The 12,226-nt window shown below is 40.7% G+C and overlaps 1 long non-coding RNA gene across 2 annotated transcripts in view; it reads right to left on the reverse strand.

The window, feature by feature from the left end:
- Nucleotides 1–8,937: 8,937 nt before the first annotated feature.
- LOC133537949 (uncharacterized) overlaps nt 8,938–12,226 on the reverse strand; it is a 10,611-nt gene continuing 7,322 nt past the window's right edge. Inside the window, exons 2-3 of one of the 2 annotated variants that reach the window (XR_009802895.1) lie at nt 9,827–9,977; nt 8,938–9,689 (exon numbers count right to left, since the gene is read on the reverse strand). This is a non-coding gene — a long non-coding RNA (uncharacterized LOC133537949). The remainder of the gene's footprint in view (nt 9,690–9,826; nt 9,978–12,226) is intronic. The other variant, XR_009802894.1, reaches the window with a different exon arrangement.

The raw sequence follows: 12,226 nt of genomic DNA on the forward strand, positions 1-12,226 counted from the left end.
TTAACAAAAAATCTTAGGGCACATTAAACATATATTTCTTATTGCAAGCCTGTCCTTAAATAAAACAGTGAACATACACCTTGTCTTTTATTAGTAGGTAAACAAACAAAGGCTCCTAATTTAGTCTGCTGACATATGCAGTAACATATCATGTAATTTTCAGTTCTATTATTTTATCAAATTTTTTAAGGACAAGTGGTAGAAAATGAATGATTCATCTACGTCAGGGGTGTCAAACTCAAATACAGAGTGGGCCAAAATTTAAAACCGAACATAGCAGCGGGCCGAGGTTGAACAAATTAACCTTTTAATAGGGACTCAAACAAGTTTTGCATTGAATCTTGAACAAGTAAGGCTTACAGTATATACATTTATAGTGACTTACAAAATCGAGTTTCAAATTATAATAATAATTAAAAAATATTAATGGCACATCAAATAAAATTTAAATACAAATGGAATGCTTCTTTTCGGCGGCGGGGTTGAGGTGGACGGGGTTTGGTGATAGCGGGGGGTGTATATTGTAGCGTCCCGAAAGAGTTAGTGCTGCAAGGGATTGTGGGTATTTGTTCTGTTGTGTTTATGTTGTGTTACAGTGCGGGTGTTCTCCCAAAATGTGTCATTCTTGTTTGGTGTGGGTTCACGGTGTGGCGCATATTTTGTAACAGTGTTAAAGTTGTTTATACGGCCACCCTCAGTGTGACCTGTATGGCTGTTGACCAAGTATGCCTTGCATTCACTTGTGTGAGTGTATAAGCCGCATATATTATGTTACTGGGCTGGCACGCTGTTTGTATGGAAGAAAAGGGGACGTGGCGACAGGTTGTAGAGAACGCCAAAGGCAGTGCCTCTAAGGCCCACCCCCAATATTGTTGAGGGACACTGAACTTCGGGAGTCTCCCGGTAAAATCGGGAGGGTTGGCAAGTAAGAGCATTAGCGGTGAATGCGGTGTTACAGCAGCGGGCCAGCTCTAATGTTAATTTGATATTGCCTCAAGGGCCAAGTGAAATTACACGGCAGGCCAAATGTGGCCCGCGGGCCAGAGTTTGACACCCCTGATCTACATGTTTATTCACTGTTAATATCTGCTTACTTTCTCTTTTAACATGTTCTATCTACACTTCTGTTAAAATGTAATAATCACTTATTCTTCTGTTGTTTGATACTATACATTAGTTTTGGATGATGCCACACATTTGGGTATCAATCCGATATCAAGTCGTTAGAGGATCATATATTAGTCATATTCAAAGTCTTCATGTGTCCAGGTACATGTTTCCTGAGTTTATAAACATAATATACATAAAAAAAAAACAAAAAAAGAAGATGTTTTGATGCCAAAAAATATTGACGTAATCATAGTAATATTGACTAGATACGCTCCTGTACTTAGTATCATTACAGTGGATGTTAGGTGTAGATCCACCAATGGTGTTTATTTTACCGATACTTTTCAGAGGCGGTATAGTACCGAATATGATTAATTAGTGTCACGGTACTATATTAATACCTGTATACCGTACAACCCTATACAACATAGTTATCAAACGTATTCATTCATATAATGCACACAGAAAAATGAACTGTTTTCTTTCTGTCTGTGCAGGATCAAGACTCTTCAGGGGACCCCTGACAATTTGTGTAACCCTGATCCGAACGCAGGCACGTCACTCTTCCTCTACTTTTACAGCGATTACGCGCACATGCACGCGTTTAACGTAGCCGAGACGGAGAATGACCATAATGCAACAAATCCTCGCAATGATAAGCGACACAAGTCATATTTACCAGAAATACAGAATACGGCTGTCATATTTAATGCATTAACTGATGTGATTAATCCCCCAAAATATCACATCAATTATGTATACTGTCTGGTCAAAAGTTTACATACACTTGTAAAGAACATAATATCGTGACTGTCTTGAGTTTCCAATAATTTCTACAACTCTTTTTTTTTTTGTGATCGAGTGATTGGAGCACATACTTGTTGGTCACAAAAAACATTCAAGAAGTTTGGTTCTTTTATGAATTTATTATGGGTCTACTGAAAATATGACCACATCTGCTGGGTCAAAAGTATACATACAGCAATGTTAATATTTGGTTAAATGTCCCTTCGCAAGTTTCATTGCAATAAGGCGCTTTTGGTAGCCATCCACAAGCTTCTGCTTGAATTTTTGACCACTCCTCTTGACAAAATTTGGTGCAGTTCAGCTAAATGTGTTGGTTTTCTGACATGGACTTGTTTCTTCAGCATTGTCCACATGTTTAAGTCAGGACTTTGAGAAGGCCATTCTAAAACCTTGATTTAGCAATTTCTTTATCACTTTTGACATGTGTTTGGGGTCATTGTCCTGTTGGAACATCCAACTGTGCCCAAGACCCAACATCTGGGCTGATGATTTTAATTTGGAGGTAATCCTTCTTTTTCATCGTCCCATTTACTCTCTGTAAACCACCAGTTCAATTGGCAGCAAAACAGGCCCAGTGCATAATACTAGCACCACCATACATGACGGTAGGTTGGGTATTCCTGGGATTAAATGCCTCACCTCCTCCAAATATATTGCTAGGTATTGTGGCAAAACAGCTCAATATTTGTTTCATCTGACATCACATGGAAAAAGATAAGACCTTCTGGAGGAAAGTTCTGTGGTTGGGTCTTGGGCGCAGTTGGGTGTTCCAACTGGACAATGACCCCTAATACACATCAAAAGTAGTAAAGGAATGGCTAAATCAGGCCAGAATTAAGGTTTCAGAATGGCCTTCCCAAAGTCTAGACTTAAACGTATGGACAATGCTGAAGAAACAAGTCAATGTCAGAAAACCAATAAATTTCGCTGAAATGCACCTGTGGAGAGGCGGAGCCTACGGGCCGACGGCGGGGCAGGAAACGCTTTGGCCCTGCTCAAGATGGCAACCAGGAGGCGGAGAATGTGGCGGAACGAAGAGGCGGGGCGTGCCTGGAGCGATGCCGCAGCAATTAAGATCAGATGCGTGGCTCACAATCTGCCTATCTCCTCGCAGTGTATAAAAGGGGGAGAAGGAGGAAAGATCAGGAGAGGAGGTGGAGTGTCCGCATCAGTGCAGGAGAGACGAGAGCCACAGAGATCAGCACAAGAGAGACGACGACACGGCAGCTGAAAAGCAGACCGGAGTGAACTGAAAGAGCGACAGACCGACGCTGCCAAAAGCCTTTATTGAAAAATAAAGAGTCAAACCTGTGCGAAGCGATGTCCTTCCTGAATGGTCCACGCAACCCAAACGACGGCTGGAGTCGTTCACAGCACCAATTTTGTAAGGAAAAGTGATCAAAAATTCAACCAGAAGCTTGTGGATGGCTACCAGAAGCTCTGCCAGCGGACATGCAACCAAATATTAAAATTGCTGTATGTATACTTTTGACCCAGCAGATTTGATCACATTTTCAGTAGACCCATAATAAATTCATAAGAGAACCAAACTTCATGTTTTTTGTGACCAACAAGTATGCACTCCAATCACAAAAAAAATAAGAGTTGTAGAAATTATTGGAAACTTAAGACAGCCATGGCATTATGTTCTTTACAAGTGTATGTCCACTTTTGAACACGACTGTAGCTGCGGATTTATCACGCAATTTATTTTGAGCCCACTTGCTCCTTTACTGCGACCGCAGACGGTTACTTGAAAGACGGTGCGGGTTGTTATACGGTCAAAGATGATATGAGATTATTACTGGTGTGCTCGCTGGCAAATTTCACTACAAATTAAACCCCTAACAGGACTCTACATAAAGCTGTTAGCAGATTTTGAGCAAATAAATGACAAATATTCAGGTAAAACATCTAAAAAAAATGACAGTAAAAAATGTTGAGGTTAATTTGAATTATGTAAGCAAGTACTTTACAATGAAAAACTACAATTCATCCAAAATCAAAGGTGTGATTAATCTGATCGAAAATATGTATCACTTGCCAGCAGTAATACAAAAACAAAGACTGAAACTAATCTAAAAGTCAAATCGTACAGAAAAACCCGCTCGTTCACAACTAAATTTGTGTGTTGTGATCCGCTGCCCGGATCATGTTTTGATTCAGATTTTTGAGTCTTTTTGTGTTTTCTGTTTTGGACTCATTCGGTTCCGGTTCGTGCTCCTCTGTTTGTTTCCATGGTAACTCCTTATTTTCCCCTGCCGCCTGTTCCGAACGCGCACCTGTGTTTTCTGATTACTATCTTTATTTAAGCCTTCCTTTTCCGTTCATTCAGTCTTGCTTCCTAGTTTGTGTTCGCACAACAGTGACGACTTTGGTTACCAAGTTACTTCCATGCTAAGCCCTTTTGTTCTTTCTAGTTCCCATGCTAGTTCTGTTCGTTTTTGTCAAAGTCTGATTTAATTTCTAATTAAACATTTGTTTCTTACCTTCACGCTGCGTTCGAAGCCCGACTGCGTCATTGGGAGAACGACTCCGCATCACCATGCGTCCCAATCGTTACATTGTGTACTTGATGAAGACATATCAATTATTTATTAGATGTGGCAGCTGCCACCAAAAAAAGTCATAAAATAAAATCAAATAAAGGCTGAAATGAATCCAGCAGAATATAAGTAAATGACTTTAGTTTAAAGACAGGTATGTGTTCTAAATCTATAGTCGGTGAGTATGCTCTCGGTTATGCCAGAAGTTAACACGGTCCTTTAGTTTGGTTAAATAAGCCGTGATCCTCTGTCATCTTTTGATAATAAAAAAGATGTGTAGTCTACTTTTGACGACCATCTGCCGAGCATCTGTCCCAATTAACGCTTTATAAGAACGCTGCACACGGTCTTTGTATTTATTTTCCAAAAGCACTATCAATTCAAGACCCTTTCATTCGAAACTTGGTCCAGCAATGATAAATAAAGTATAAACCTCACATGTACAGCATGTGCTTTGCTGGTAAAGACGTACAGTGCTGTACAAAAACACAGATGCTTTGAATGAGTCCTCCCTGGATCGTGTTTATACTTAAAATACACGTCAGTGATCCGTGAAGTCAATCCATTGCATCTCCAGTCAATTACCGTCTCTCATTAAATCAAAACGAAACAGAAAGGCTCATTTCAAAAGTCTGTGCTCTTGTGTCATCCTTTTGTGTTTCCCTCGTTTTCATGTGTTGTTATACTTTTTTGCCTTTTGGTCCGGGACCCTTTGGGACTGTGTGACAATGGGTGGCACTTTCGTGACCTCTGTGGTGCTTTTTTTGTGGACTTCTGGATCCAACTACCGGGAGCCTTTTGGCCATGGAGACCAGCTGCTGGGTGTCTGCCGCACCGGAGTCGGTTTGGAGGGACTGGAGGAGATGCGGATGAGGGGACAGGGCTGCGGAGCTAGCACTGAGCGCCGGGACGGAGAGGCTTCGCGGTGTCTTGGCCGGGTGAGCAGGTGTCGGACACCTCAGTCACCTTGGACGAATCCTTGCTCATCCATTCGGACTGGACACTGGCCGAGAGTGGAGTCGGCTGTCTTGGTTGCTTTGTTGGGTCTGCTTCTGTCTCTGGCCATGCTCTTTCCACCCCAGCGGACGATGGCGTGGAACACCGCAGAGGCCACCACAGTGGATATGTTTCTTTTACTTTTTATTCATAGCTGTATGTAGAAGTGTCTGGTTGTATCTGCTGCTTTAATGTCTTTAATGTCCTCTGTTTTCTTTGATGTTTCCCTCTTACACAAATGTAAGAGGGATGTGTACTATGGCTATGAGTTGTATTTTCCCTTGGCCTCAGTCTGCACCCCCTCTCCAGGGCCCAGGCTTAGACCGATTTTTTTAAATTTTATTTTAATCTTCTATTTTTTTTCCTCCCATCCCCCCCTTGTTTACCTGTATGTCATATTTTTTGTAAGGGGCGCTGGAAGTCGGCAGACCCGTCAGCGATCCTGTTCTGTCTCCCTGTAATGTTTGTCTGATCTTGAATGGGATTGTGCTGACAATTCAAATTTTCCTGAAGGAACTCTCCTGACGGAATAAATAAAGTACTATCTATCTAATCTAATCTTTAAAAGAAGCCCTATTACGACCAACTTTCCTTACCCATTGGCACCTGATGGTGTGTAATTGGGATCTGCATGAGTCCCAAAAATGTGAAAACAATCCGTATTTGTATCTGAAGCAACAATAGCTATCCTCCATGAAAACGTACTTTGTATGATCGCATTCATTTTGTCTTAAAGTCCAGTTTAGAGAAGTATTTCATCTTTTGAATTGAATTGAATTATATTTATATAGCGCTTTTCTCTAGTGACTCAAAGCACTTTACATAGTGACACCCAATATCTAAGTTACATTTAAACCAGTGTGGGTGGCACTGGGAGCAGGTGGGTAAAGTGTCTTGCCCAAGGACACAACGGCAGTAACTAGGATGGCGGAAGCGGGCAGTAACTAGGATGGCGGAAGCGGGAATCGAACCTGCAACCCTCAGATTGGATACAGAATATAATCCTCCATATTGGAAGAAACATTCATTTAATTCAATTTCATTTCAAGAAATTAAACAATATTTTTGCATCTGACAAAAAACACCCACAAACGCTGGCTTACTCAAATAAAAATGCCATGTTTGTTATAAATACAGTTTTTTTTTAAATGCTGGCGTCCGCTGGAGAGACCTGTGTCTGCGAGCTTGAGCGCCCCCACTTCTCCCAGTGTGGCGAGTCAGAGTACTGCAGAGGCATTGAACTGCGAGTTGACAATATATCGCCCCCTACCTTGAGGCAGAGTTACTTGCTGCCTCAAGACCTGCCTTTTCCACGTGGCAACAAGCATGCGCCCCCTCGCACGCACGCCCAATACACACTGTGTGTAGCCGTGGAGGCACTGCCTGTGTCTGCCTCACTTCTCATCTGCTGCATTGTTTTGATCAGGAAACATGGAATTTCCACAATTTTGACCATGAAAAATATCAAACAGGAACCACACCACAATCACATAGAAAGCATCAACCAAAAGAGAAATATTAAAACTTGTTTTATTTTATTACTTCGTTTTGAAACACTTCATGTTTAAGCCACCTGATGGCAGGTGAGGCACTGCCTCACTTGCCTCCCCTGACAGCCCGTCACTGGTGGCGACATTGAAGAGATATTCACAAAACAATATTTCCTTCCTTTCCACTTTCGCCAAACGAGCCATATGGAATGTGCACAATTGGTGACATCACAAATTGGGAAGACCGTCAACAGATTGTCAATATGGTATAAATGTGCATGTGTCCGCCATTGTAGTCTGCGCTGTTGTCAATAAGATGATTCTTTTTTTCCTATTCTCTTGTTGTGGGGCAAACTGGCTCCTACAAGCACATGCATACTCCGCTGGTGCCATTTCTGATATAAAGTAGCGCATAGTTCTCACTATGGTTGTGCGGTATACCGGTATTAGAATAGTACCGTGATACTAATGAATCATATTCAGTACTATACCGGCTCAAAAAAGCACGGGTCCGCAGTGTTTTAGCTACTTCTAAATCACTAATCCTCGCCTCCATGACAAATTCAGAACAGGAAGTGAATCAAAGTGTTAGCAATTGCAATTTGATGTAAACTGGGTAGGAATGAATAAGCTCTGCTTCTTCCTGCTCATTTTCAAACATGTTAAAAAGAGAAACTTGCAATTTGTGATGTACCATGTTGTAATTGTATGCGTGTTGGAAACAAACTCAAACAACAACCACGACCGTATTTAAACAAAACCAATAACTGAATACTGGAAGCATTTTTCTTTTAAATCACAACTTATTTGTATCCTCAAATTATAAAAAAATATTTACCTTAAAGGCCTACTGATATGAGATTTTCTTATTTAAACGTGGATAGCAGGTCCATTCTATGTGTCATACTTGATCATTTCGGGATATTGCCATATTTTTGCTGAAAGGATTTAGTAGAGAACATCGACGATAAAGTTTGCAACTTTTGGTGCTGATAAAAAAGCCTTGCCTTTACCGGAAGTAGAAGACGATGACGTCACAAGGGTGATGGCTCCTCACGTCCTCACATTGTTTTTAATGTGAGCCTCCAGCAGCAAGAGCTATTCGGACCGAGAAAATGACAATTTCCCCATTAATTTGAGCGAGGATGAAAGATTCGTGGATGATGACATTGATAGCGAAGGACTAGAAAAAAAAATAAAATAAAGTTAAAAAAAGAAAGGCGATTGCATTGTGACGGATTCAGATGTTTTTAGACACATTTACTAGGATAGTTCTAGGAAATCCCTTATCATTCTATTGTGTTGCTAGTGTTTTAGTGAGATTAAATAGTACCTGATAGTCGGAGGGGTGTGTCTACGGGTGTCTTGAGGCCAGTGTCTGAGGGAAGTCGACGGCAGCTCTTCCGTCCAAAGGCAAAACCTAGTAACTCACTTCTAGCTGATTTTGAGAAAACAAAGGAAAAACAATCTATCTTGATGCTGTCTTACAAAGATCTACAAAGTCATCAAACGTTTAGATGTTTTCTTGAGCTTTCATTTTCTTTGCCGATTGAGCCATGGATTGAATCCGCTCTCATGAACGTGTGCCCTTTCTCCAGATATTTTATTACAATCTCGGGTGGGCCCCATTCTGCGTTTGCACATTGGGCAAGAGCCGTGTACAGCGTCCAGTTTTTATTTTGACCTCCACAGTTATCTGCCCAAAAGAGTATGCAAGGGGAAGAATCAAGAATAATACATTTAATGAAAGTGTTTGCAACGTCCTGGGCCAATCTTTCAAATATCCCCTTGTGCCATAATATCACATAATCAGGTTGACCGTCGGGCCCCATTCGTGCAAACGTCTCATTAAAGACAATAAGGCGACTGACAAAGAAGCTCCGATTGGTCCCTTGAGATACTAGGTTGTTTTTTTGTATCTACGCGGTTATGTGGTAGTTGTTAGGTCCTGCCACGCGCGTAACAGCTTACTTACGGAACAAATTACAATATCGCATACACTAATGTAAAGCATATCACCTAGGAACTCCAAAATTATTATCAGCTCAGTTTTTCACCAAAATTGTGTTACTGGGTTTTGCCTTTGGACGGGAGAGCTGATCACCGGTAAGAGGCGACTTTTTACCACAATTTTCTCACCGAAACCTGCCGGTTGACAAGTGGTCGAGAACCATGTTCGCTTGACTGCTCTGATTCATAGTAAAGCTTCACCTCCGGGAATTTTAAACAAGGAAACACCGTGTTTGTGTGGCTAAAGGATAAAGCTTCCCACCTCCATTTTTCTACTTTGACTTCTCCATTATTAATTGAACAAATTGCAGAAGATTAAGCAACACAGAAGTCCAGAATACTGTGTAATTGCGTCGACTTTTAGCTGCAAATGGTGCTGCACTAATATGTCCCCTGCAACCCGGGACGTCGCGCGCACGCGTCATCATTCCGCGACGTTTTCAACAAGAAACTCCGCGGGAAATTTAAAATTGCAATTTAGTAAACTAAAAAGGCCGTATTGGCATGTGTTGCAATGTTAATATTTCATCATTGATATATAAACTATCAGACTGCGTGGTCGGTAGTAGTGGGTTTCAGTAGGCCTTTAATTTGGTTTCATAATGTCCCTAATACTTATTTGCATTGCTTCTAATTGCCTAAGTCTTGAAAGGAGAGTGGATCGGTCTGCATGAATGCAGCTGGAGGTTAAGGCATGGGGTGAAAACAGCAGGCAGTGTCTGGTCCGCTGCTGAAAAGGAGAGAACATCTAAGTTGAGAAGGAGAAGGAAGTTGTGACCCGCGCACAGTAGGAGCGCTGCAAGGTCAGAAGGGCGTCAGAGTGGCTGAAAGAAGCCGGACAGCCGATACGAAGGAATCATCACTCACTTGCTTTGACCTTTGGAAAGTCCAACGCTGCTTCCTGGGCACTAGGACCGCCGCTGTCGAGGTGGCCAACACACCAGAAAGTCCAGGAGCACAACTTTTTGATAACATCTCACAGGCTTCTCAAAGGACGTTGTTCAGATCAAGTCCTGAACTGTAAAATACATTTAGAGAGCGTCATGAATCCTAGAAACCTCCCGAGGTCTGAAGGCCTCTGAAGCAGTGTTTTTCAACCACTGTGCCTCTGTGAGATACAGTCTGGTGTGCCGTAGGGCAGTGGTTCTCAACCTTTTATCAGTGATGTACCCCCTGTGAACATGTTTTTAATTCAAGTACCCCCTAATCAGAGCAAAGCATTTTTGGTGGAAAAAAAGAGATAAAGAAGTAAAACACAGCACTATGTCATCAGCTGATTTATTAAATTGTATAACAGTGCAAAATATTGCTTATTTGTAGTGGTCTTTCTTGAACTATTTGGAAAAAGATATAAAAATAACTAAAAACTGTTGCAAAATAAACAAGTGACTCAATTATAAATAAATATTTCTACACATAGAAGTATTCATAAACTTAAAGTCCCCTCTTTGGGGATTGTAATAGAGATCCATCTGGATTCATGAACTTAATTCAAACATTTCTTCACAAAAAAATAAATCTTTAACATCAATATTTATGGAACATGTCCACAAAAATCGAGCTGTCAACACTGAATATTGCATTGTTGTATTTTTTTCACAGTTTATGAACTTACATTGATATTTTGTTGAAGTATTATTCAATAAACATATTTATAAAGAATTTTTGAATTGCTGCTATTTTTAGAATATTTAAAAAAAAATCTCACATACCCCTTGGCATACCTTAAAGTACCCCCATTTGAGAACCACTGCCGTAGGGGCATTATGCAGTTTCACCTATTTGGGTTAACATTATTTTTTGCAAACCCATCTAATCATCCATTTTCTACTGCTTGTCCCTTTCAGGGTTGCGGGGGGTGCTGGAATCGATCTTAGCTGCATTTGGGCGGAAAGCGGGGTACACTCGTAATCATAATCTGCAAATAATGTGTCGTTGTTGAGTGTCGGTGCTCTCTAGAGCTCGGCAGAGTAACCATGTCATACCATACCATATCAGTAGGTGGAAGCCGGTAGCTAATTGCTTTGTAGATGTCATGTGAGGCGACAATGGTTTGTCGTGATCTCAATATGCAGGTGACAGCGGGAGGCAGGGTGCAGGTAAAAAGGTATCAAATGCTTAAACCAAAAATAAACATAAGGTGAATGCCCCTGAGAAAAGGCATTAAAGCTTAGGGATGGCTATGTAGAACGAAACTAAAACTGAACTGGCTACAAAGTAAAGAAAAACAGAATGCTGGACGACGGCAAAAACTTACAGCGTGTGGAGCACAAATGTCCACACAAAAAAAAGATAGCAACAACTTTAATATTCTTCATTGTTAAAACAAAGCAGGTGCGGGGAATAGCGCTCAAAGGAAGACATGAAAGTGCAACAGGAAAAGCCACCAAAATAGGAGACAAAGACAAGAACTAAAACACTACACACGGGAAAACACGAAAAAAGCCACGGTGTGATGTGACAGGTCGTGACAGTACACCTACTTTGAGACAAGAGCTATGGTGATGCATGGTTAGTTATGGTTTGAATTCAGATCTAACAATTGTGACCACGACTTTTTATTGTCTACTGAATTTCATTTTTTTAATATTTCTGCTGGTGGTGTGGTGTGCCTCTGGATTTTTTCAATGTAAAAAATGCGCCTTGGCTCAAAAAAGGTTGAAAAACACTGCTGTGAGGTAAAGATGTTTGAATGTTGCTTTTTTTTGGCTTTTTGTGTCTGTGTTCTGGTTGCTCAGTAAAATAAAAGTACAGGCACAATAAAAAAAAATCAGATTATTGGGGAACTGCACTTTTTTTTGGGCCTATAATTCACAAGACCTACGACATCTTTTTTTCTTTTTGATGCATTCTAATTCGTGGAAATACGGCAAGTACCAGGTGGCACTTTGACCATTGAATTGATTAACTGAACTTGTATTATTTCTAATAAGAAGAATTTAAACAGGAGGTTGACTAGTGTGTCAAAATATTGTTATCAGGTTATACCAGTGGCGAACCGTGCGTTTTCCACCTAGGCCTTCAGTGATGTCCAACTTCAAAGATTCCCTCTCAAAATCCCATAATTTATGTCCCCACATGACCATTGCTGGAGAAATACTATACAGAAACACATTTATGCTCTACTGCGTATTGGATCACATCAATAGTATACAAAACAGGTTATTTTCTGGCACATTTAAAAATCAATATACACACATCAGCAATTAAAACATATCTTATGTGGTAGTGTTAAAATTGAAATTGCAAAAAAACATATTAAACGTG

This window comes from Nerophis ophidion, linkage group LG19, assembly GCF_033978795.1.
Source record: "Nerophis ophidion isolate RoL-2023_Sa linkage group LG19, RoL_Noph_v1.0, whole genome shotgun sequence".
In the NCBI taxonomy this organism is placed as follows: Eukaryota; Metazoa; Chordata; class Actinopteri; order Syngnathiformes; family Syngnathidae; genus Nerophis; species Nerophis ophidion.